This window comes from Gavialis gangeticus, unplaced genomic scaffold (assembly GCF_001723915.1).
Source record: "Gavialis gangeticus isolate Ggan-Ray unplaced genomic scaffold, GavGan_comp1, whole genome shotgun sequence".
In the NCBI taxonomy this organism is placed as follows: Eukaryota; Metazoa; Chordata; order Crocodylia; family Gavialidae; genus Gavialis; species Gavialis gangeticus.
In genome coordinates this window covers 2,067,242-2,089,290 of record NW_017729012.1, presented here as the reverse complement: position 1 = coordinate 2,089,290, position 22,049 = coordinate 2,067,242, and the positions used below count along the sequence as shown (strand labels likewise).

The following is a 22,049-nucleotide window of genomic DNA, read 5'->3' as shown; positions in this document are numbered from 1 at the left end:
AGGAAGATGTAGAACTCCAGCAGCTATGCAGTGGAGAATTATGCTACACCTACCACACTCTTTCCCCCACTGCCACCTATTGGCATTTCTTCCCCAAGTTAAAACATTTTCTACAAAAATACTCCAAAGTTGGACAGTGAATAACTGAAAGGGATAACAAAAAAAAGAATTCAAAACCAAAACTAAATTAGTGAGAGGAAAAATAACTCATTTAGATAAAAAACAAGGATGAGTCGACCATTAAAAAAGTGAGTTCTCTGACTTCAGAAAGGAGATGGCTGACACGATGGTAGGTTAATTATTTAAAGCACTTAATGAAACTCAGTGGAAAAGTGTCTTAATCAGCAATTGACATAAAGTAGCAGAGAGATAAGATTCAAGTACAAAAGAAAATGGAAGTTTTGGAAGAAGTTAGGTGAAACCTTTGAACTCCACAGGTAGTACTCTACTTTTCAAGTTTCCAATCCACTCTTTCTTTTTCTTTCATCACCACCAAAAACCCAAGCAGATTGGTGCCGAGATGCTATGGGCCTAGCTCCTGCAAAGACTTACCCACCTACCTAACCACATGCTGTGAATAGTCTAATTAAGGTAAGTGAGAGGACGCTTGGAGTCAATCCTCAAGTGATGTACATTATCAGAGATAATGGAGCAACGAACATTTATAGCAATTAAAAATCTGCTCCACAATGAGTAAAGTTAAGCACGTGTTGTTTGCAAGCTTCAGCCGGGTGTACTTAACCTACCAATACTCAGACCAGTTTAGCAATACAAAGGCTAACTGATCACCAATACAAAGGCTAACTGATCACCAGACAAGATTACTGAGCAATGTGGTAAGTTCTTACATCACCTTTAAATCAAGATAGGAAGCCTGTCTTAAAGTGCTACTGTAGCTTAACCACAGGATAGAATGGATTCATGGGAGCAATCACTGAATTCAATTCTATGGGCTGTGTTATGTAGAGGTCACGTTAGACGATGAAAAAGGGGAGATAGGTAAATAACCTTCTCTTCAGTGTCTGCGCTAATATGCGTGCTCCTTGTCACATCCTCAGTGACCTGATTTCTTGATTCAGGTGAAGTGCCAAGAGCAAGAGGATGATGTAAGCTGCTGCAAAAAAGGGGCAGAGAAATGATGCAATTGCTCCTCCGGTGAAGAGGTGCATAACTAGTTGGCAGGGATGGGACAAGGCCTTGGATTCAGGGCTGCAGCCAGAAAAGCCCATAAGCACGTGCTTAACAACCAACATGTGAGTAGTTCAGTGGAAGCCTACACCTTGCTGGTTGGATGCACTAATGTGCGTGAGCTCCCAGCCTTTACGAATGGTCTCTCTGTGGTTGCTCAGCCCTGTTCTAATTACCTTTCCTTACAAGAAAACAGAGAGGGATTGATACGTGAATAAAAAGTTGCCCGGATTGTAGAGCTTGGTATAAACCAATTATATTTAGAGCGCGACTATTATGAGCAGGTATAGCTATGCTTTTGCTCACTGTGGTTTCAGATCGACAGCTTTCACCAGCTAATCAATGGAGATGCACCAATGAAAGAAGAATCTTGGGCAGAGGGTCTGGTTTGCAATGCAAGTATTCATGACTAAGTCAACAGCCAGGCCATAGGACAGATCTATTTCCAGCTCCGCCGCTGACTTAATGTGTGACCGACCTTAGAAATTGCTTTATCTCTCTGGGCTTCTGCTTCCCTCTCACCATTTTTCTTTCTGGCCTGTTTAAACTAAAAGCTCTTTGGAGCAGGAAATGGCTATTCCTATTTGTTTGTACAGTGCCTCATACAGTTGGGCCCAGGACCCCAGTGAGAGGCCCTCAGCAATGCAAAAAATAACTTTGCTCAACAGGAATAATCTGCAATACTCATGTACAATTTGCTGCTTCAGTGAAAGCTCTGATAGTAAACAGATCTGTTAGAAAGTTGTCGAAAATGAACATAAAAGGAGTGAGAATATGGTCGAAGCGAATTAATTAAAAAATTCAAAGGCACATTTGTGCATAATTGTCTGCAGCATTTGCCCAGCTCTAGTAATGGCCTAGATAAACTAAACACATGGGAAAGCAGATAAAAAGAAAGAGTCACTCAATCTCTTGCAAAGTCCCTGTTAGCGAGCCAAAAATGCAAGTATATTATCTCAACAAGGAGACTGTGTCCTCCACTCGCAGGAGTATGGACTCAATGATCAAGTAAGTCTTTTTCCTTCTCTTACCTCATTACAGGGTGAAGGGAAACACAATAAGAATGAATTCGCTTGCCACTGAAGCAATTATGTGAAAATTAAATATTCACAGGGTCTAAATGATCACAGCATCCAGCTCACAGGTCAAACCCAAGCCTTCATTGCAAATGCATAGAAAATTACCTCTGTACACGGCAGAATCTGAGGTTTGCATCTGGCTATTCACAATAGCCAAATTGCATAGAAAAGTCGTGATACATTATTAAAAGGCAAGTATGAGAATCCTCTACAAACTCTGGCCAGTTAGTTCATTCTCTTTCCTATTACCAGGCATCCAGAATACCTGGCATTACGCTGATTTACCCCTGCTGTGGATCTGGCCTTTAATTTTTTTTTTTTCCCCTTGGTCTTCACATTTCATAGCACTTGCTAAGAAAAAAAAAAAAGTACAAGCAGCAGCTAGATGGTATCAGGCTGCAACATTATTATTGGAAACCGCTGAAAACTCGTCTCTGTTACCTAATGTAAATCTTCTTTAGAAACAGACTCCACTTGAAATATAGGGTTTTATTTGGAGCACGGTGTTTACAGTGCCTTCTCACATTATCCTCTCACAGATGTATGGCAATGATGCATAAGTTAGATTTCACAATGCTGAGAAAATTAGTGCTGCAGAAGAATTTATCTCCGCCTTTATTGATGTTCTGTCAGTAACAGGGGTTCTAATATTCGCTCCAGAAAAACTAATGGCACTGACAAAATTCATTGACCTGCTGTTCCCTCCTAAACATCTCGATAAAGGATGGCATTCCTGTGTGCACAAAGCACTACTTGGTGGTATCTGTTCTGCTTTCTCTGAACAAACAGGAATTGGTCCATCTTCTGAGACATTTTTATGAGATCCAGCAGATGTAGGCACTTGGGATCTGGCCCACAATAGGGATTTAGGTGCATGCCCAGGAATTAGGAGCCAAACTGTCCTTCAGGATCCCAGCCTTTGTGCCGATTGATTTAATGCATCTAGGAGCCAAACCGTCCTTCAGGATCCCAGCCTTTGTGCCCATTTATTTAATGCATCTAGGAGCCAAACCATCCTTGAGGATCCCGGCCTTTGCGCTGATGTAGTTAATGTATCTAGGAGCCAAACCATCCTTGAGCATCCCGGCCTTTGTGCTGATCTATTTAAAAGATCCTGGCTATGCAGTCCAACTCCAGGATTTTGATCCAACCCCCACAAAGTCACTGGGAGAGGGGCAAGACCTGTAGAACCACATAAAGGCACAGTACCAGATGTACCTAATAGGCACTCATCTCTTGCATGAGATCTTACAGATGTGGTTAAAGGTGAAATAATGGCAGTGGAAATGACTTAATATGCCAGCCATTTTACTTTGTACAGTAACCATGAGTGATTTGGAGACCAAACAAGATCAGACTAAGTAAGCATTACTTTAACTTGCAGGATTGTCTGACTGATATGAAAGTCTTCTATTTATGGAACAGGGCAGCGGCAATAAAAGCTTTCACATAGCCGCCTGGCCAAATATTCCTCAACCACAAAGTAGGGGGAATGAAAGCAATATGTCTAGCACTGTAAAAGAATAATTCGGTTTCTAGGTCCATGCAAACCTTGGCTCTGACTATGAAAGCAACTTGCCTGCAACTTTATTATGTGTTTAAAAGGTGGGTTTTTTAAAACTAATAACATTACAATTTAAGGAATTTCAATTATTTACTGGCTTCAGCAGCTCATTCAAAAGTAAAAGTCAAGTATTCATTGTCCTCACTAAGCCAACTAAAGCAAACCACAAAGGCTATACAAGATGCTCCCAGTGAATGACGCTAACACTTGCCAGTGCTAATCGAAACAGTGCAATCTAGGAATACTGGTGTGCTCCCGGACTTGGCCGGGCAACAGGAAAGTCTTCCAGACTGAGCACATATATTGGATCTGCTGCACTTCTGAGCTGGGTGGTGCAAAATTGCAGGATGACCTAGAAGACAAAAACCTTTCCTGTCTGCCCTTTTCACAGTCGTGCCCTTGTCAGCTGAGGAGGACGACAGTGAATGGCACTGAAAGAAAGGCAGCGGTTTGTGGCATATGTGCCCTTGAGACTTCTCCCTTCCATGCTCGAGAAACCTAATGCCTGATGTACAGCCAGCTGAAGTCTTCCACCTATTTCACGGGGCACTAGATGAAGCCGTTTGAGCGGTGTGGTATTGCTTTCTAAGTCAACAGCAAAGTCCTGTCTTGTAGGAATGCTATTAGGCTTAATTAACAGCTGCAAAGTACTTTGCAGTCCTTGGATAACATGCACAGAATTGCTGGCCCCTGGGGAGCCGCCTTCTTTGGCAGCGCTAGGCTTTTCTGTGAGGTGAATATCACTGTCTGAGGAAGTACATCGGCAGAGATTATTTTCTGAGGCAGAACAACAACAATTTTGCAGGGGGATGCTGAATTTTTAATACATCCTTTGGTTTATTAAGGCTTGCTACACTGCTGTATTTCAGTCCCTTTGTATCACTCCAGAAAGGCAGACCCGAGCCCAAGGCTGCGTCCCAAAATAGTGCGATAGTTGAATTCCAAGAGGCAAAAGTCTCTGTACACAAAGAGCAGGTTCAGGCCCTGTCTTCAGAGTCAGGAGCAGGGGAGAAAAACCCACAGAGGCAGATCATTTTCTTTCTATTCAGTAATGTGTGCATGCGTGTGTGCATGTGTATGCGAAAGAACTTTATAAAGCAAAGTTAATAGGGAGGCAGTATGCTTTTTGCATTCTCCAAATGCCTAATGCATGGTCTCAATAGGGATCGGGGCCTTTGAGCCAGCCTACAGTGCAAATAAATAATGAATACAATAAAATAATATTAAATTAGTTCCTGAATGTGTCGTTATGGCCAGTGTCTCAGCCACTCCACAATATTTTCCAGTGTATACAAAGGTTGCAGTATCTTTGGGAATTGCTTCAGTTTCATTTCTTCTACAGTGAACGCAGCACCAAACGGTGCAGAAGCCACATAACCCTCCAGGAATTGTTCCTATTAAAATAATTGTGAGGGCAGATGAATACTGCCAACAGCTGTAGTTCATCCCACAAACATATTCCCTCTCCTTTTGGAACCTCAGCTTCTAACTTCTGCCAGGGCTCCTGTCAGCTGCAGAAATAATGGAGCATATTTCCTGTGCAGAAATAAAACAATGACTGTGCCATAAACATGTTACGCAAAGACCTATCCAGTCAGTGTTGCATGGACAAAAACTTAAAAAAGGCAACAGCTTGGTACAGTGAAACACAGTCCATCTGCCTGCAACAACGGTAACAGAGCTCACTTGGGCTGACCACCTTTGAAAAAAAGCCACGCTTTGACAAAAGCTCATTTTTGAAACCGTGGGCCAAGATCTCAGTGTAAAGTCCACCTGTCATTGGTCATTAGCCCAAAGGTCTTTAGCCAAAGCAGTAGCCCATGGTCAACAGCCCCAAACTGGAAACTAGGAGACAATGCTTGGTCAGGAAAGAGACCCAAGAAGTCAGAAGATGGGGCAGGGTCAGGAGTCCAAGACTGGGAACCAAGACAAGGAGCTGCCAACAGAAGATACTTAGAGACTAGCAGCTCAGTGGATATGCAGCAGAGGTTGGCTAATAGGGCAGTCCTTTAAAAGTGCAGTGCCAGGGCCAACCAGGGAGGCAGACTGGCGTATTTGGCCCAATAGCTTGTCAAGCTGCAAAGGAAAGACTTGACTCTTACATGCCCAGCTTGTCATTGGGGAACTTCAGGAACAGATGGAGAATGTCAGGATCCAACTTTCATTTCTCCAGCACACTTTTGGAGTGGCCTTAGCCCAGCCATTTGGCAATAGTCTCTTCTTTGTGCTGCAGCTCACCTTCTGCAAAACTGGAGTAAGAATACCTCCTTTTATCCTACCTCTGTGATATGCACAAAACCTTTTTATAGTAGAGAGGAATCAAAGTATCTCAATGGAATCAAAGTATAAAGTCCATAACAAGCATTGTGCCGCAGGACCAAACTGTTGTAAAGTACTGCTGCTATTCAGGATTGACACTTCAGCTGCATGAAGAAGAACCGACTGAGACAGGGACCTGTTGGGGTGGGTAGTAGGGTAAGAGACAGCCCTTGCCTTGAAGAGCTTAATTTAAAATTAAGACTTTCCAGTTGGTAGCCTGCTGGCTGCATGTGACCCCTGAGGGGTTAATATGTGGCCCCCCTGGCTCCTAGTCTGGGTCCCACTCCCCCCACTGAATGGCCAGTCTCCAGGCTCCCCCTCCCTTCTCCAGGTCTCGGCGAGGATCCCCAGGGAGTAGCCTCACTCTTGGGTGCATGTCCAGGCAGATGGCCCCGAAGTCAGGGCCATGTTGGCTTGGCATCCTGATAAGGGCCCTGGTCATCCTGAGGTCTGGCCTTACCCAGTCCTTGTGGGTGGGGCTGAGGGAGCCAGCGGCTGGGTGCCTCAGGGGGACCCAGGGACCCTGTGCACTGGTGTGGGGCTACAGGGGGGGATCCATGTGGCAAAACTTCCAGGGATGCTGTGGGGGGTACAGTATGTGGGGAGTATGGCCTACACGGTGTAGCCAGGGGCTCTGCAGCCCCCCAGCCACTCAGAAGGCCCTGGTTTAAATAAACAAGACCCCCCCCACAAATATATGGCAAGGGGCAGCATCGGTGACGTGATTCACAGAAGGGCAGAAAACAGGAATAGACTGGGACTCTGGTCTACTGTTCCCATCACTAGACTCCCACCCTTTCACCTCCTTAACCCCTCCCCACCCGGACAGGACTAGCTGCCCATCATACCAATACTGCACAGTAGAGCATGGCAATTTCCAGTTGTGGACTTCAGCCTGGTGACTAGGAGCTCTGGTGACGGACAAAGCGTTTCTTTTCCGTCCGAGGACATGCCGCCTGAGAGCATGCTCCCAGGTCTGCGGAGTTCATGACCACCAGATGGGCCTCATTGCTTTCTTGTTTCTGTAGCATGCAGCATCGTGTGGCTTCACTCTGCTTCCTGCGTTCCCATCATCCACAGGAGGTGGAGGAATAACAATCCCCCTTAAAAAAAGAGAGAGGAAAAAACCCACCCAAAGATGTATCGATCCTCAGTTTTGCTAAACAAATGCGCTTCCCATACCTTTCACACAGGCAGCAAAAACAACACGAGTCACTAAATAATTGATCCACTCGATAGAAGCTGCCCTCCATGAGCCAAGGAAAACCAAAATAAAAAAATAAAGTAGCAGGGCAGTCTATAGTTGCAAAGAGGCATTAGGAAAAACACAAAGGTCAACGTGAACCGTATTTGTCCTAGTTTTACGGCTTTGGTATTTGTCCGACAAAGTCAAACTCTCTGACAAGCCCATTTATTTCTGTAATTCACGTCTGAGTGGAAGAGATGAGCGATGGACAGAGCCACCTATGAACTTGATATATTGGCTAGCTGTCATCAGCTTTTACTGTCACAACTGTATTTCTTTCCACTCAGCATGCGGGTGAGGAAAGGAAGGAGGAAGGGGAGGGCAGTTTTGCAGGGAGCTGAGCTTACCAAGAATGCTGGCTCCACAATAGGCCTGTCAAGCTGCTAAAACAGACCATGCTATATTTGCAAAATGTTGTTAATCAAGAGACTCAGTTCAAGGCTTTTGACTGGCACATCCAGTTAAGTTGTAGCAAACACATGTTGTAAAACTACTGTGCTGAGGCCACCTTCCTAATGAATGTAAAGTAGAAGCAATCAATCAAAGAATCAAGAGCAGTCAGCGCTCAGCTCTCTGCATCTGCGAATGCAAATTGAATGAACAATAATGAGTGTTATCTAATTAGTCCACACAGCTGCAATGTTACAGCCCTATATAGGACATACCTTGTTAAATTTCATGGTATGTATAATAGAGTGTCTGAGTTAAAATGATTAAGATTTGCCGTGTGCCTGCTTAGTAAAATAGAATTAGGTAGATTCCTAGTAATAAATGTATTATCTTCAGCAGATGGCCTTTGGATTAACTAATACAGGGATCCCTTTAACAGTAAGCCAGTTAAAGTGCAAATTAGTCAGAGGAAGCATGATGGCTTAGTGTGTTAGTGCATTAACATTTTGGCCCCAGATCATCAATTGGTTGGGAACTGTCATCTTGACATCTCCAGATGGGACCCATTCCAAGTGAGTTCACTCATGGAGCCAGTTAGCCAGGTTTTTCCTTCTTTCAGCTTTGCATTGGACTGCCAGGCACACAAGGCTTTCAAATTTTGTCTCATCAGTGGCCAGATTTTAGTTCAGCTGTTAATACAGCTGAAGCTACATGGAAGCAGCTTCTGTGCCCCGTCGCCTTGTCTGTGGGAACCCGAAATGGCTTTTCATTCAGTACGTTTATATGCTGGTTTTGCTGTTGAAATTTTTTTTTTTCCTGGGCTGAAGAAAGGCACCCCATCTTTCTACTGTTGTCATAGTGGTGCCTAGTAACTCCCATCTGAGACTGAGGACACACACTGTGCATACATGTACTAAAGAGACACACTTTGCTTAAGGAATTGGTCATCTAACTATGGCCAACACCTCAATGAGTTGACATCTGTTATTTCCATTTTGGGCCCATCTTGGCAGGCTTTGTGCTGAACTAGGAGGTCAACAGAAGCTTCACATGCTCCAAACCCTTCAGGATTTGGCCTTACATAAAGGCAGTGATGAAAATTTGGTGTTGTGGGATTTACAGGCAAATTGTTATGCTAAGAGGATTAAGTACATTACACTTTAGGTGAGTATGTTGCCGCTAGGGAGGAGAGACTACTTACTATGGTATCCAATCCTCATATGGTTCTTCCAGGACCAGATGTTCATACTTCCTTGATTTTCTGGGAGACTAGGAAGAAGGGAAAGGATTTGTTAATCTGATTTGGGTGATGAGCTGCTGGCAGTGTCCAGCTATGTCTACAAGGCACTGAACAAAAAGTAATCAAGCTATTTTGCTGCAAGGGAGACTTAAGTTAGAGTTAAGGGCAGACTTTCCAACTATGAGGATAGCTAAGCACTGGAACAGCTTACCTGCAGCTGGCTGGGAAGATCCTGTCTTCAGAGGTTTTCAATAACAGCCAAGATAAATTTTTCTGGGGATGGTCTCGGTATACTTCACCCTGCTCTAGGGCAGAGGGGTGGCTTAGCTGACTTCCTGGGGTCTGTTCCAGCCTTATGTTTCTATGCAATCAAATCCCTGTAAGACACCACTTCATCTACAAACCTGAATTTGAGCGATCGTGTGCATGAGGCAGAATGATTTCAGCATCATCGCACACATGCACACTCATACATATGTAGACATACCCAGACATTAATTTTTTAAGTGTTCATATATTATTTTCCTTTCTAAATATCACTGCAATTATCACCAAGGTTTATCATCATTAACAGTGGTTAGGGGATTAACACTTGGTGAGACACACTGCAGCAATCATCTCCTTCTGGCCCCACTTTTCTTGTTAATTCATTTTTTAGAATTATTTTCAAGCAGCAGGCTGATAGAGGAGAACAATTATTACATGCATTGTTAAATGCATATGTTTCATCTCTGTTTGTGTATGTGCTGCAGCGGCATGGGTTTTTTCCATTCAGTAGATATTTAGTATATAGCTAGATGCCTTCCCTGCAGGGGTAGTACTGCGGGTCAGTAGTGAAAATCAGCTCCACTTCATTGAAGCCAGTGAAAGTTCACCAACAGTGACCCTTTGGCCACTAAAAAGCTCATAGAAAACAAGCACAAATGTGAATTTTGAAATGTTATTTAGGTTCTTGCAGAACCCGAATGCACAGACTTTGCAACAGGGCCTGGCATCCTTGTCATGAGGAAGATCTCTTTTTTGGAGCCTTGATAATTCTGGTTTGCCTTGAGACTGGAGGTCGCATATGGAACAAATTCAGGGACCAATACTGGCAAATGCTTTTTTTTCCCTCAAGCAGTCTTTGCTTGTAGGAGAAAAGTTTTTATATCCCATTCAGCATGGTAGTAACCACCTAGAATAAGACAGAATGGAATGGATACAATTTGCAAAGGCACATAAGTGACTCAGAATTGGTCCTCAGTTTTAAAACCTTACTTGAACTCGTATAGAATAAATGGAATTTGTGGGCAAACTTTCTAAAGGATTTAAGCACTCAATGTTCACTGAAATCTCAAAATCCAGCCTTCGTGCACTTACGAAAATTTTATCCGATATATTTATTCAATTCCATGCTAAATGCTTAGGTGCTCATTCCCCAGTGTTTCCTCAGAAAGTACCAAAACACCAAACAAACCCCCAATCTGGGCAAAATTCACCTTGGGGTAACTGCATGTAGGTCAGAGATCTGACCAAAGGAGCGTTTCAAACAACACTTGCACTGCCAACACTTTACTACTCAACAATATCTCCTTGTACAGCAAAATTTGCAGTGGCCCTCCACAGGATGGTAATTAAATGGGGATGTTTCAGCAGCTTCTGCATTTAATAATTTTAAGTTATGCACATATTTATTGGACCCATAGGTTCATCATTAATTTATTTCCTTGCAGCTACTCAGTAGGCCTTTTAGTAGCTCCATATTGATTTCTCCTTCCATTGTTGACTTCTCGTGACAGGATGCATCTTGGCAATTTGGCAAGGTAAACAACTCCGCACACATTTATTTGAGTGCTGCTGGTTAGTAGCCATAAATGTGTAATGAACAACCTCGTATCTTTGGAATTAGATCTTCTTAGTGGTCGTTAATTTCATCCCTTGCTGATTTAATAAAAACCTCTTGGTAATAGGCCAGACTCAATTACATTAGTGCCTGGAATATTATAAAAAGAGGAGGAAAGAAAGTACGCTGCCCTCTAATAAGTGCCGCCTCCTCTAATCTGGTCTGATGCTTCAGGAATCTGCCTGGCTGAAACTCAAATACATCTGCATTTTTAGGCAGAAGGAGAGGACCCTTTATAAAGCTGCTCTATATCATATATCTACCCCTTCGTTTATATAGCCCAATATATTGAAGAGGTTGTATATAAAGTGCGTGTGTGTATATATATCCATCCAGGGGTCAAAAAAACCCTCTGCACCGCTCCCTTGCGGGGCGCAGAACAACGGAACGTGCAATATGTGACGCTACAAACATGTCTGTTGCGCCACATATTGCATGGCCACGCTTGTCTGGATGTGGCCAAGGTGTGTCACTGTTTCATGTCACCAGGGAAACAAATGTCTGTGCTTGTGTGGATGTGGCCTTAGGGCATGTCCACACATGCAGGCACGTACACTTGCAGTGGCAAAAATAACAGCGGAACAAATTTCTGCTGGAGATTTGTGCCTCAGCACACATGCCTGAACACACGCCTTGGTGTGGGGTGAATTGTGCTGCTTTGGGAAATCTGATCCTTTCCAGTTTCCCTGCAGATGGTCCACACCGGTGTTGGCCCCAGCAGTGTAAAAAGCTGCCCTGGTGACCAGCTCAGGTCTACTTGCCCTCAGGAGCTTCTCAGGCCCAGGCAGTTGGTGTCTGGAGATGCTAGCCCCTTGTGCCACCTGGACTGCTGCAGCAGCTCTGACCTAAAGTGGCCCCTGCACCCTCTACCCATTGCAACAGTCTGGTAGCAAGGACTGATACTTAGCTGTGACCTGCTGCCACCTGATACAGCACCAGGCCCCTTGGACCTGCAGTCCCATGGCTGTGGACCTGCCAGATCTGGACAGGGACTGCATGGATGCCTGGGCTGTGGTACAGGTGCTCCAGCAGAGCTGCCTGCACCCTGGGTACAGCTAGAAGGCCATGGCTGCAGAGTAGCACCACCGTGTCCAGGCAGCTTGGCCCAGGGCTAGAGTCTGCTGCCCGGCTCAGGCCTGTGAGTACCGGCTGGCAGGACCATGCCCATCCTACCGGCCCCTGCTGCTGCCCTCTGCCCCACTGTTGCCAGCCCAGACTGGACAGAGGGAGAGAACGACAGTGAAGATCCTGTCATCATTCCCTGCATCTCTCGGGGACAAGCATCAGAGTCAGCCCAGCCTGTGGTGCCCAGCTTCTACCCCGGCCAGGGAAGATGTGGTGATCCACAACCCCCAGGCCCTCAGGCAGTGGCCTCAGTCGGTGAACAGCTCATGGCCCCAGTGATGCCAACACCTCCCCTGTGCCCTCATGGCCAGAGTCAGTTCCATCTAGCAGGGCACGCTAGCAAGGTGGGGAGATTGTCTTGGCCCTGCTGGGAAGTTGGTTCCTGCACGGCAGATGTGTGAGGGCTGGGAGAGGAGGGAAGGATGGAGGTGGAGAGGATGGGCTTGGGGCACGGGTAGGGCTGAGGAGGAGACGGGGGACCTCTCACTTGGGACACCCTTTGGGTCTGGTGGAGGCATTGGCTATGGCCTGTAGTGTCACTCCCGGCATGTCTGGACTGCAGCGGAGCAGCAAGCCTGGAGGAGGACCCTGCCTCCTGAGACTCCAGCTGGAGATCTAGGTTCAGATTCAGCCAATCAATATTCTGATAAAAAAAAGTCTACTGAAAAATTCCCAATCCATTTTCAACCGAAATCTCAGTCTTAATAAATTAGATAACTATATAAGTAATTATGTAGTAGGGCTGGTTGTAGCCATGATGATTCAGGAAATGCCATGGTACAAGCCATGGTTGTAGCCATGATGATTCAGGAAATGTATATGAAGCAAGGACTGTTTGGGCGATGTCTGCTATTGGACCATCTGTATAGTTGGGAGAGGTATTAGACAAGCTTTTGAGGACAGATTGCTAAGGAAGGGCATTTGTTCAACATCTCTCCCAACTGTATCACCAAAATAACTTTTGCCTCTCAAATAATTATAACAGGATCTACTGTCTACCTTCTTTATATCCTAGAGGCAAGGGGCACGCTAGTAATTAAGGCATGAGACTGGGAACCTGGGGGTCTAGTTTGTTCCTTGGGTCATCCACAAACTTGTGCTGTGACTTTCAGTACAATACCCAAATATTTCCTCACTTTAATTCATCCTCACTAAAATGAGGAAACCACTCTTTACCTCCTAAGTTTGTTTTTTGTTTCAGTTCATTAGTAGCAGCAGCAGAAGTCATGTGCATCATGTACAGTCATAAGCAACAGATGGCCTTCCACACGGAGGTGGATTTCGTCCATTAATTAATAAATTGCTATTATTTGTTTTCAACGATACCTAGGATCTGCCCCCCACTTTATGTTAGGCATCATATAAGTGCATTTTCTAACTACAGGAGTGCAGGATATTATTATTTCACATAGAAATGACTGCCACATCCATACAGCCTGAATTTCCTTTGGATTTAGTGAAATTTCTGCTTTGTAAAGCTTCTCCGTGGGGAGAGGGAAGTATTTGTACACATACAACCAATGTGTAGGCTCCTCCTACAAGCAAGTTATTAATACAGGACCCATCTATTCCTCTCGAGGCAGTTCTTATTCCGTCATGCACAAGATATATTTTTGGAGAGAGGTGATAAGTTGGAGAGATGCAACATCAGTTTTACAGTAGAGCCGCTGGCATGAGTGAGAGGAGAATGGTAACATAAACCATAAAAATAACAGATGGAAGGCAGATATAATAAAATGGAAGCACAGGCAAATTATAAACCCATTCAAATTGTTCATGCAGATAAAACAAGGAAACAAAAATACATCTAAAATCACCAGGACTGGGTGTCTGTAGGGGGACAAATGCTTTTTTTTGGTTTTGTTTCATTTCATTTTCGGTTCATAGTGGAGCTATTGGGATGAACTGAAGGATATGCAAGAGTTTGTGCTTCAGAGGAAACTTCTGTGGCGGCATCACTAGCTGGTGGTGGAACTCTCCTCCTGCAATCAGCTGCGGTTTCAAGCAGCTGTTCCCCCCTCACTTGCACTATTGGAAAGCAAATGTTAGTATTGCTGTTGTTCTGCTGACCTTATAACACCAAACCATGATCTAAATAATTTTGGAATATGTGGCGTCAATAAAAATAAAAAAAACCTTAAAGCACTAGTAAGGGTAAAAGTGAAAAAGCAATCCCAAATTGAACAGAGAGTCTTCAAAAGTGCTCCTGAAGCTTTGACAGAGCAGGCAAGGGCAGTGGTAAAACAGGCAACATGAAGAAGGACCATAATGCAGCCAAAGCACAATCCTTTTAATTGGCACAGAAAACCCTGATGGAAACAGAAAACGTCTAGTTGAGGCAATCACCCTGATTCTCAGCAGCATGTACAAACACATTGTGCTGGAAGAGATTTGGTTAAATTTCATGAATGATTTCATGAAAAATAAGCATAGTGCAGAGTACCAAGAGTTTTCAAGTACATAGATTAACATCATGTTGCCTTGATCAGTAGCCAAGATACAGCAAGGAACCACCTGGCATGATGAAAGGGCCACCTTATATCTGTAACGACCAGTTCTCCCCTCTAAAACACGATAGGGACAAATTTCACACCTAGTTACACTTAAAATGCTAATGAGGGTTTTACCGTCCTTGTAGCCAGGCTGAGTTTAGGCTTTCAGCTGTGGCAAGGATTTAGACAGACTAGGTGTGCTCTTTAACCATGACGTACGGAGGTGGATTGCACTGGGTGCTGTTACCCAGCTAAGTGGGCTTGTTGCTCACCCAAGAGGCAAGGCATGTGGTACATGTGCCACAGAAACTTTTGTAAAGCAAATCTTTCTGTTTCCAGGAGTATCCATAAACAGGCTGTAGGAAGAGCACGACCTACAGGCACATTGCTTTATGTCACATTGTTCGTAAATCTGGAGGTGCGGTCAAGGTCTCGGGGTTGTCCTGTTCCTAGCGGGGGCAATTCATTACACTGATGCTCCTGCTGCTCGGTTCACAGTGCTGATCTGACCTCTGTGGTTTCTATTCACTGCTCGCTGGGAACATCTTAACACTGCCTTTGCAATGGCAGCAATCGGTGATTCTGTGGACCTCTGTGGATAAAGCCAGCATGAGACCTATGAACCATGTTAGTTCAGCTCAGGTTTGACTGAAGGATTTTAGCAGGACTGTTAGTGCACGAGCTGATGGGCCTTGTTACAGGGAAGAGTTTCATCTTCCTTGGATTAGGGCCACTTGTGTATATGAAGGTCAGCGGGTGCCACAGTACATAAGCTTGGGTTAAAGTACCAGCATCGCCAACTCCAAGGATTTTTTTTGCAAGGTTTGTGCATTTAGGTGCATTTCTTAATGCCTCAGCTCTTGAGAGACATGTGATAACCCGTCTCAGCCTCCAATTTTTAAAGTGACTTTGTACTTTTATTGCTACAGAGAAAATCTGGAAAACAGCATCTGATTGCACCTTAAAAGCTTAAAAGCAAATCCTCCCCCTTCCTCTCCTGAGGAATTTTATTTTAAAATTTCATGACTTTTCTTTTTAAAGCTTATCTCTTGTTTTTTTTGATGAGAGGGAGGGGAAAGAGCAGGGTATACTGAAGTACTGTAAAATTAATAGCAAAATAAACCAAAGCTGTTGAATGCAAAATGGCACATGGGGAACTTAGTGTGGTTACTATAATTTTGAGGATTATTGCTTTCTCAGGTTATCCTATTATTTAATCGTGAGACTGGAATACTGTCTGGTACAGAGGTTTCAACGGATAAGAAGCGTCTCTCTCTATGTAAATAGATAATAGATATTGTGCCAGTAGATGGAAGTCAAGAATACGTTGTTTTGTGTCGAAACAATAAACTTTGTTGCTCACTGCAAATGGCTCCCACTGCACAGCATTTTACGTCGAGCTGTTTACATTATGCGAGCAGTGTTCTAGGAGATGAGCTGGTCCAACTGTTCTTCCCCATCAAGATTTGGTGTTAATAATCGCTCTCTGTGTTCTTCAGCATTTTATGTAGTGGAGAAAAATAACATTAATAAAAAAACAGACAAACCCAACCACCTGTAATGACAGCCCTTTGGAAACAACATTTTGACAATGGAAGAGACATTGTCAAAAAAATCTGACAATGAAGGATTCCAATTCTACGGGAGCCATGCTCCCGTAAATGGGTGATAAATATTTTAAAAGTGAGTTGATATATACTGTGATGAGCAAAGGGGAAAAATAGCAAACAGCACACAATTTGGCATCTTGATTGATTTTTAGGTACCGCTGGAAAACCCTTGAGCTGTATAATCGACTTTCTTTGTTCTCCAAGATTGGCATCATTATTCTGAATTTCATAATTCTCCCCAATACAAAACTTGCTTCAGGAGTGCGGCATTTGGAGTATTGCAATGAAACATTTGGATCATGACAGTGGAGCTGGGTGTTATAGCTAACGATTATGTTTTACTCTGTAATGGGGGCAATTAGAGCCTACAGCTTCAAAGTGGAATCCAGGAAAACATGATTATTCAGGTGGAAAAAACTATTGAATGGAAGCTGATTTTGCACGTATGGAAAAGAAAAATGGTTTGTGGCTAGTTTATCATCATGAAACCCAGAAAGTACCAGATAAGTCTGCCAGTCTAGCTTAGGCATTTTTGATATACATAATCGCTGTAGGACCTGGTGTCTGAGATGCTACACAAAATGCCTTTAAAGATAAACAGCTGGGCTGCAAGAGCTATCGGTGACAGACCTCCTCTGAATGTTGCTGCCTCTCAAAACTCTCAGTATGAAAATGTACCACACTGGTGACTGGAAGGTTTGAGTCTGTCCATAGCTAATGGTTCCTATAAGCTTCCAGTTCAAGTTATAATGGGTCATGTTTTAAGATGCAGAAATATAAGAGAAAGGAGAAAGAAATAGAAGTGCAGGGGAAAGCAGTTTAACTCAAAGTACTAGTTACGAGGCAGCCACATAATCTTTGGATTTGGGCTGCTTTTTGGGGTGTGTTTTGGCTAGTCCACTGAAACTACTGGGAGTTTTTCCACTTCTTACAGTAAGCCTAAGATGGGAAATCTCAGCTACCACCGGCTCTGAAGTACATCAATTTGGGTGAAATAGAGGCCAGCTTGTTCCATGCTTCCTGCACTATACAAGAACGAGCAGTTACAAATTGCATCACATGGCAGGAAAAGGTGGGTAGCTTATGCCAAAATGATGGTATTACCATGTGGTCCCTCTAGCTGGTACAGTGCTGGGCTGTGATCAGTCTTCATGCAATCCTCAAAAGATGGAATGCCCAAGAGAAAAGACACCGGGGCAGTAGAAACCACTTCCAATTGCATGATCCTCTATACAGCAAGCATTTAGAGAGGACTGGAGCAGAGTATTATTTAAAGACCAAGAGATTTTCCAGACGTACAGGTAAATAAACCTAGTCTGCTTGCTGCATTGGGGAAGGATGGAGACTGTGCAGCTATGTGTCTTGGAGCTGTTGGGTCAGCAGAGGTACAGTGGCCTGTCATTTGAACCGGCAGTGCCATTGTTTCTTCTCCAGTGTCCAGGTTTGCAGGGGTCTCTCTACACACAGACATCTCTGCACACACTTTTTTTTTTGTCCATTTGTGCCCAGTCCTGCCAGGGGCTAAGTGTCTGCATCTTCCACTTATTTCAGTGGGAGTCCAGGACACTCCAGCTCCTTACAAAGCAGTGCTAAAAACCTCATGCAATTGGATCTTTACAGGACAATAGACACCCCTGTGTTTCTATCTAACACCTGCCTGTCATCTACGTCCTACCTCTCTGCGGTAGAGAGAAGGCCCCTTCAAAATATAGCTGACAAAACAGAAAAAACAGACATGTATTTATACTTAATTATTCATCCCAGATTTCCATAGCAACCTCCACAGGAACCTCATGGGAGAAAGCGTGAATGTAAGGGACAATGCCTACCAATTCTGTACCTCCACATGTATATACTGCAGCACACTTAACGTCAGCCTCTCTCTTTGGGAGGAAACATTGCCTGGCACTCCCAGAAAGGGAACGGAGGTAGAGACCCTAACGTATGGCCCAGAAGAGACCGTTAGCAACCTCAGCTGGAGCAGTTTCAATGCGGGGGAAGAGGGTTGAAGTCAACTTGGAGGGGAACCATGCTGGAGTGGAAGATGAGGCACAAGTGATGCATTAGATGAGTTTGGAGGCAAAGCCACTACAACCTGTGTAACACACAGCATATTCTGTGTAACACGTGCATATTCTGTCATGTGAAGGTAGGTTGCACATTGCTTCTGCCTCACTGAGTCCTTCAGTGATCTGTACAATTTCCTGTAAACCCAGTCCCCAGGGAAGTCAGTACAGGTGTGTGGTCCTACTGCCCCGGTAATAGCGGATGCACTTAGCAACCTTTAAGGGTTAATTTTTATAGCTGGGTTTCTGTTCTGTCGGTATTTATGATCATCTGCTTGTTTCCCCCACTTGGAGAGCTGTGCACCATTTATTATGCGTGTCCACGGGGTTAACCCCAGCGTGGGGATCTCATTATTACACGTTCTCAGAGCAATTATTTTATTTCTAGGGGAAACAGAAGCTATTTTAACCAAACAGGAAAACCTTAACAGACATCTGGAAGTGAGAGGAAAGAGCCTATTGCTTGCTTCCCCCTTGGTCCAAACACTGATGCTCTTTCCTGTTTAATTCACCCCCTTAGGAAAAGGATGGTTTCTATGTACAGAACTTACAGGTGTAAGTGCTATCCCATCCATTAAGGAAATCAGAAAGGTTACAGTGTGGCAGGTTAATGGTACGGCTGAACTTGGATGCACAGCACACAGAGGCAGCTTTTGCTGCTCTAGGCAACGCTCCTGTTGGCAGCTGCCTGCTGCCCTTTACTGACCCCATTCCACCCAGATGTGCCTGCGCTGGGACCAGTGATGTTTCCTGCTCCCAGAAAGGGAATGGTGGTAGAGACCCTAATGTATGGCCCAGAAGAGATTCTTAGAAACCTCAATGGGAGCAGTTTCACCAGCCCTTCACCCCAGCACAGCCGTTCATAGATTACTACAAAGCCAGAAGGGCCATTTTCCACCATGGAGACTCCCTGCTGTGTTCTGCATGTGGATTGGGAACGCAGGGTCAGCTCTTGTGTGTGCCTTAATATTCAGGTCAGAGAGTATATCTACAACACAGGGTGAAGAGGTGCACAAGCCAGGTTTAAATGAGCTACTTTGGGCACTGGAAGCACCTAGCCAGGGTGGCATGGTGCTCCACATGTCCTAATTCAATCAGCATCTCAGCCCATGCAGAGCTCTAAGCTACTTTCAGTACCTAAAAGCTGCCTTATTTAGAGAGCTAGCTTGGGTGTCTCCACACTGCACTGTACCCTTCAGTGTTGATCTATCTATGGAAACCATTTCCTGGGATATGCTGCCAGGCTCCGGAATGGGCTCTCTAGGGAGATGGTGCTCTCCCCTACCTTGGGGGTCTTCAAGAGGAGGTTGGATAGATATCTGGCTGGGGTCTTATGATCCCAGCACTTGTTCCTGCCCAGGGCAGGGGGTCGGACTTGATGATCTGTTCGGGTCTCTTCTGACCCTAGAAACTATGAAACTATGAAGAGCAGAACCCTGGTTCCCAGCCAAGACCTCCATTGTTTGGCTCAAAGCATCTTTTTGTTGTGTAGCATGTACACATTTCGGGGCGTGGGTGAATACATAACGCAAGACGGGGTGGTCAAGGATTTTTTGCCAGGTGGTATGGTAGGTCAGAGCTTCACCTGGTGTGAAGTGGCACAGTCCTGGTGGCCCTCATGAAATGGCATACATTTTCAGCAGAGAGAGATCTGTTCCTGTATAACCAGCTAATTATACTCTCCCTTTCCCACCCTCACTCAACAAAAGTGATTTTTAAAACTATTTTGGGTCCACCAATAGCCTTTGTGTGTTCTGTTTTCTCAACAGAGCAGGAAAAGTCTAAGCTGGGTGAATGGGATAGGAAAGCCAAAGCTTTGTGTTTCTACAAATCCACAGAGCAATGAGCTATTATTTCAAACAAAAGGTGCTGCATTCAAGTAAAGTCATAGCCATTTTGTGGACCTGCTGCTTAGAGGTCTCTGAGAAAAGGTGCCTTCGGAATTATGTCTCTCTTCTATTGTCCTTTTTTAATCATATTATGTGGATTTTATTACCAAGGTAACAGTCCCACATGCCAGATTGCATGGCATTTACCAAGACAATACCACTATTCAGAAAATAATGCCTGGCTTCTATTATTCTTGCTCTCAGGTACAGGGATAGGAGCCTTTATGGAAAGCTGTTAAGGGAGATGCTGCTACTAATGTAACACGCTCTCTTTGTGATCACCCAAATGAAACCTGGTAGCCCCAAAACCCTGCTGCTGACACACAACAAAACTTTTGCTTGGGCTGTGGTCATTTCCCAGCCAGACAGAGCAAAGGAAGCAGAGGGTAAACATTCAGGCATCCGACTCTATGAGATGACAGTGCTTCATTTCAAAGCTGCCTAAGGGTTTCTAATGGGGAATGAGTAGCTACGTGCTTAAGGCAGCTTGCCAAGTCTCAACCTGGATGGATAGAAAACCTTGGAGATGAAGAAAGCTCTGAAATGCAGTGACAAAGTGATTTGTCAAAATGTACACAGAAAGAAAAACTCATGACCTAGCCACAAGACCATCTCTCCTCTCTTAACCAGACCAATGGGAAATGTAGGTAAAGAAGGTGGACACTAGTGACAGCTAGGCTTGTGAATGCATACGCACACTGCAGGGACATAAGGAGAGAAACTTAAGTACATGTCATCTCCAAACCCAGCTAGTACATTTTACTCTTGCCTGATAATTCTGGCAAGGATGCCAAGAATACAGCTTTCATACCCCAAAATGGAAAATGTTTATCTTGTGCTGAAAATCCTCAATCCTATTGACCATCAACTTCTTGAAACCCCCAATCCCTTCTCCTGATTACAGGAGTTATAACAGGAGTCTTAATTGATGCTGCATGCCACATGGCAGTTAAATACAGGCAGCCCTTGATTTTACGACGTTCAAATTATGACAAATGGTACTTACGACACACTGTTTTGACTTTCTGACGTAGGTTTCGACTTCATGACGCTCGATCCGACACAACGCCACGCCAGTGAACAAGTTCGCTGTGCCGCCCATCTCCCTGCGCCGATCCACCGTGCAAAAAGCCCTTCAAAAAGTCCAGCAAAGTCACTTCAAAGAAGTCCTTCCAAATCAATACAATTGCTATTTACAATATAAATACATGAATGTAGCTATATTACTCGTCTATAATTGATTGAGTACAAAATTCTGGGGTATTTTTGGTGAAAATAGGGTATTGGGCCTTGGTTCAGGAATCAATCCCCCATTTATAACATTGTTCCTATGGGAAAACTGGTTCTGAGTTACAACGTTTCAACTTAAGATACGGTTTTCAGGAACCAGTTGGTTCGTAAGTCTGAGGGCCGCCTGTATCTGCTTAGACCCCAGGATGCTTTGAAGGAGGGATCCCAGTGTGAACACATTATACAGAGCTAAGCAACCTTTAACAGTAAGATGAATAAGTGAGGACTCATAGAGAGGCTTATACTATTCTCATAGGCTCATGAATCTGCTACTGGTCTCCATAAATGGATACTGGGCCAGATCCCAGCTTGGTATAAATTGACATTGCTCCATTGACTAGAATGGACTCCGCCCTTTTACACTATTGGAGCCATTGGCCTTTATTGCTTTAGCTGACGAATAGTGGAAGTGGAAGTGCCTGCTTTTAGTTTGTACAAGTCTCAGATTCAAAACCTACTAAAATCCCATGCAGGACAGGGTATAATCACTTCATTCTCTTGCCTAGTAGGATTGTGGGTTTGGTTATTCTTTGAGCTAGTTTTGGTGGGCAGAAGACTAAACCTTTTGGGCCTGTTTCTAGTTGGTTTTATTCTGGCATAGACGTCACAGAAGCATAGAAAATTAGGACTGGAGGTCATCTAGTCTGACATCCTGCTCAAAGCAGGACC

General features: G+C 44.3%; 1 long non-coding RNA gene across 1 annotated transcript in view; it reads right to left on the bottom strand.

Moving 5' to 3' along the window:
• LOC109293209 overlaps positions 1–21,189 on the bottom strand; it is a 47,541-nt gene extending 26,352 nt beyond the window's left edge. Inside the window, exons 1-2 of the long non-coding RNA XR_002096266.1 lie at positions 21,097–21,189; positions 8,988–9,055 (exon numbers count right to left, since the gene is read on the bottom strand). This is a non-coding gene — a long non-coding RNA (uncharacterized LOC109293209). The remainder of the gene's footprint in view (positions 1–8,987; positions 9,056–21,096) is intronic.
• Positions 21,190–22,049: the final 860 nt, after the last annotated feature.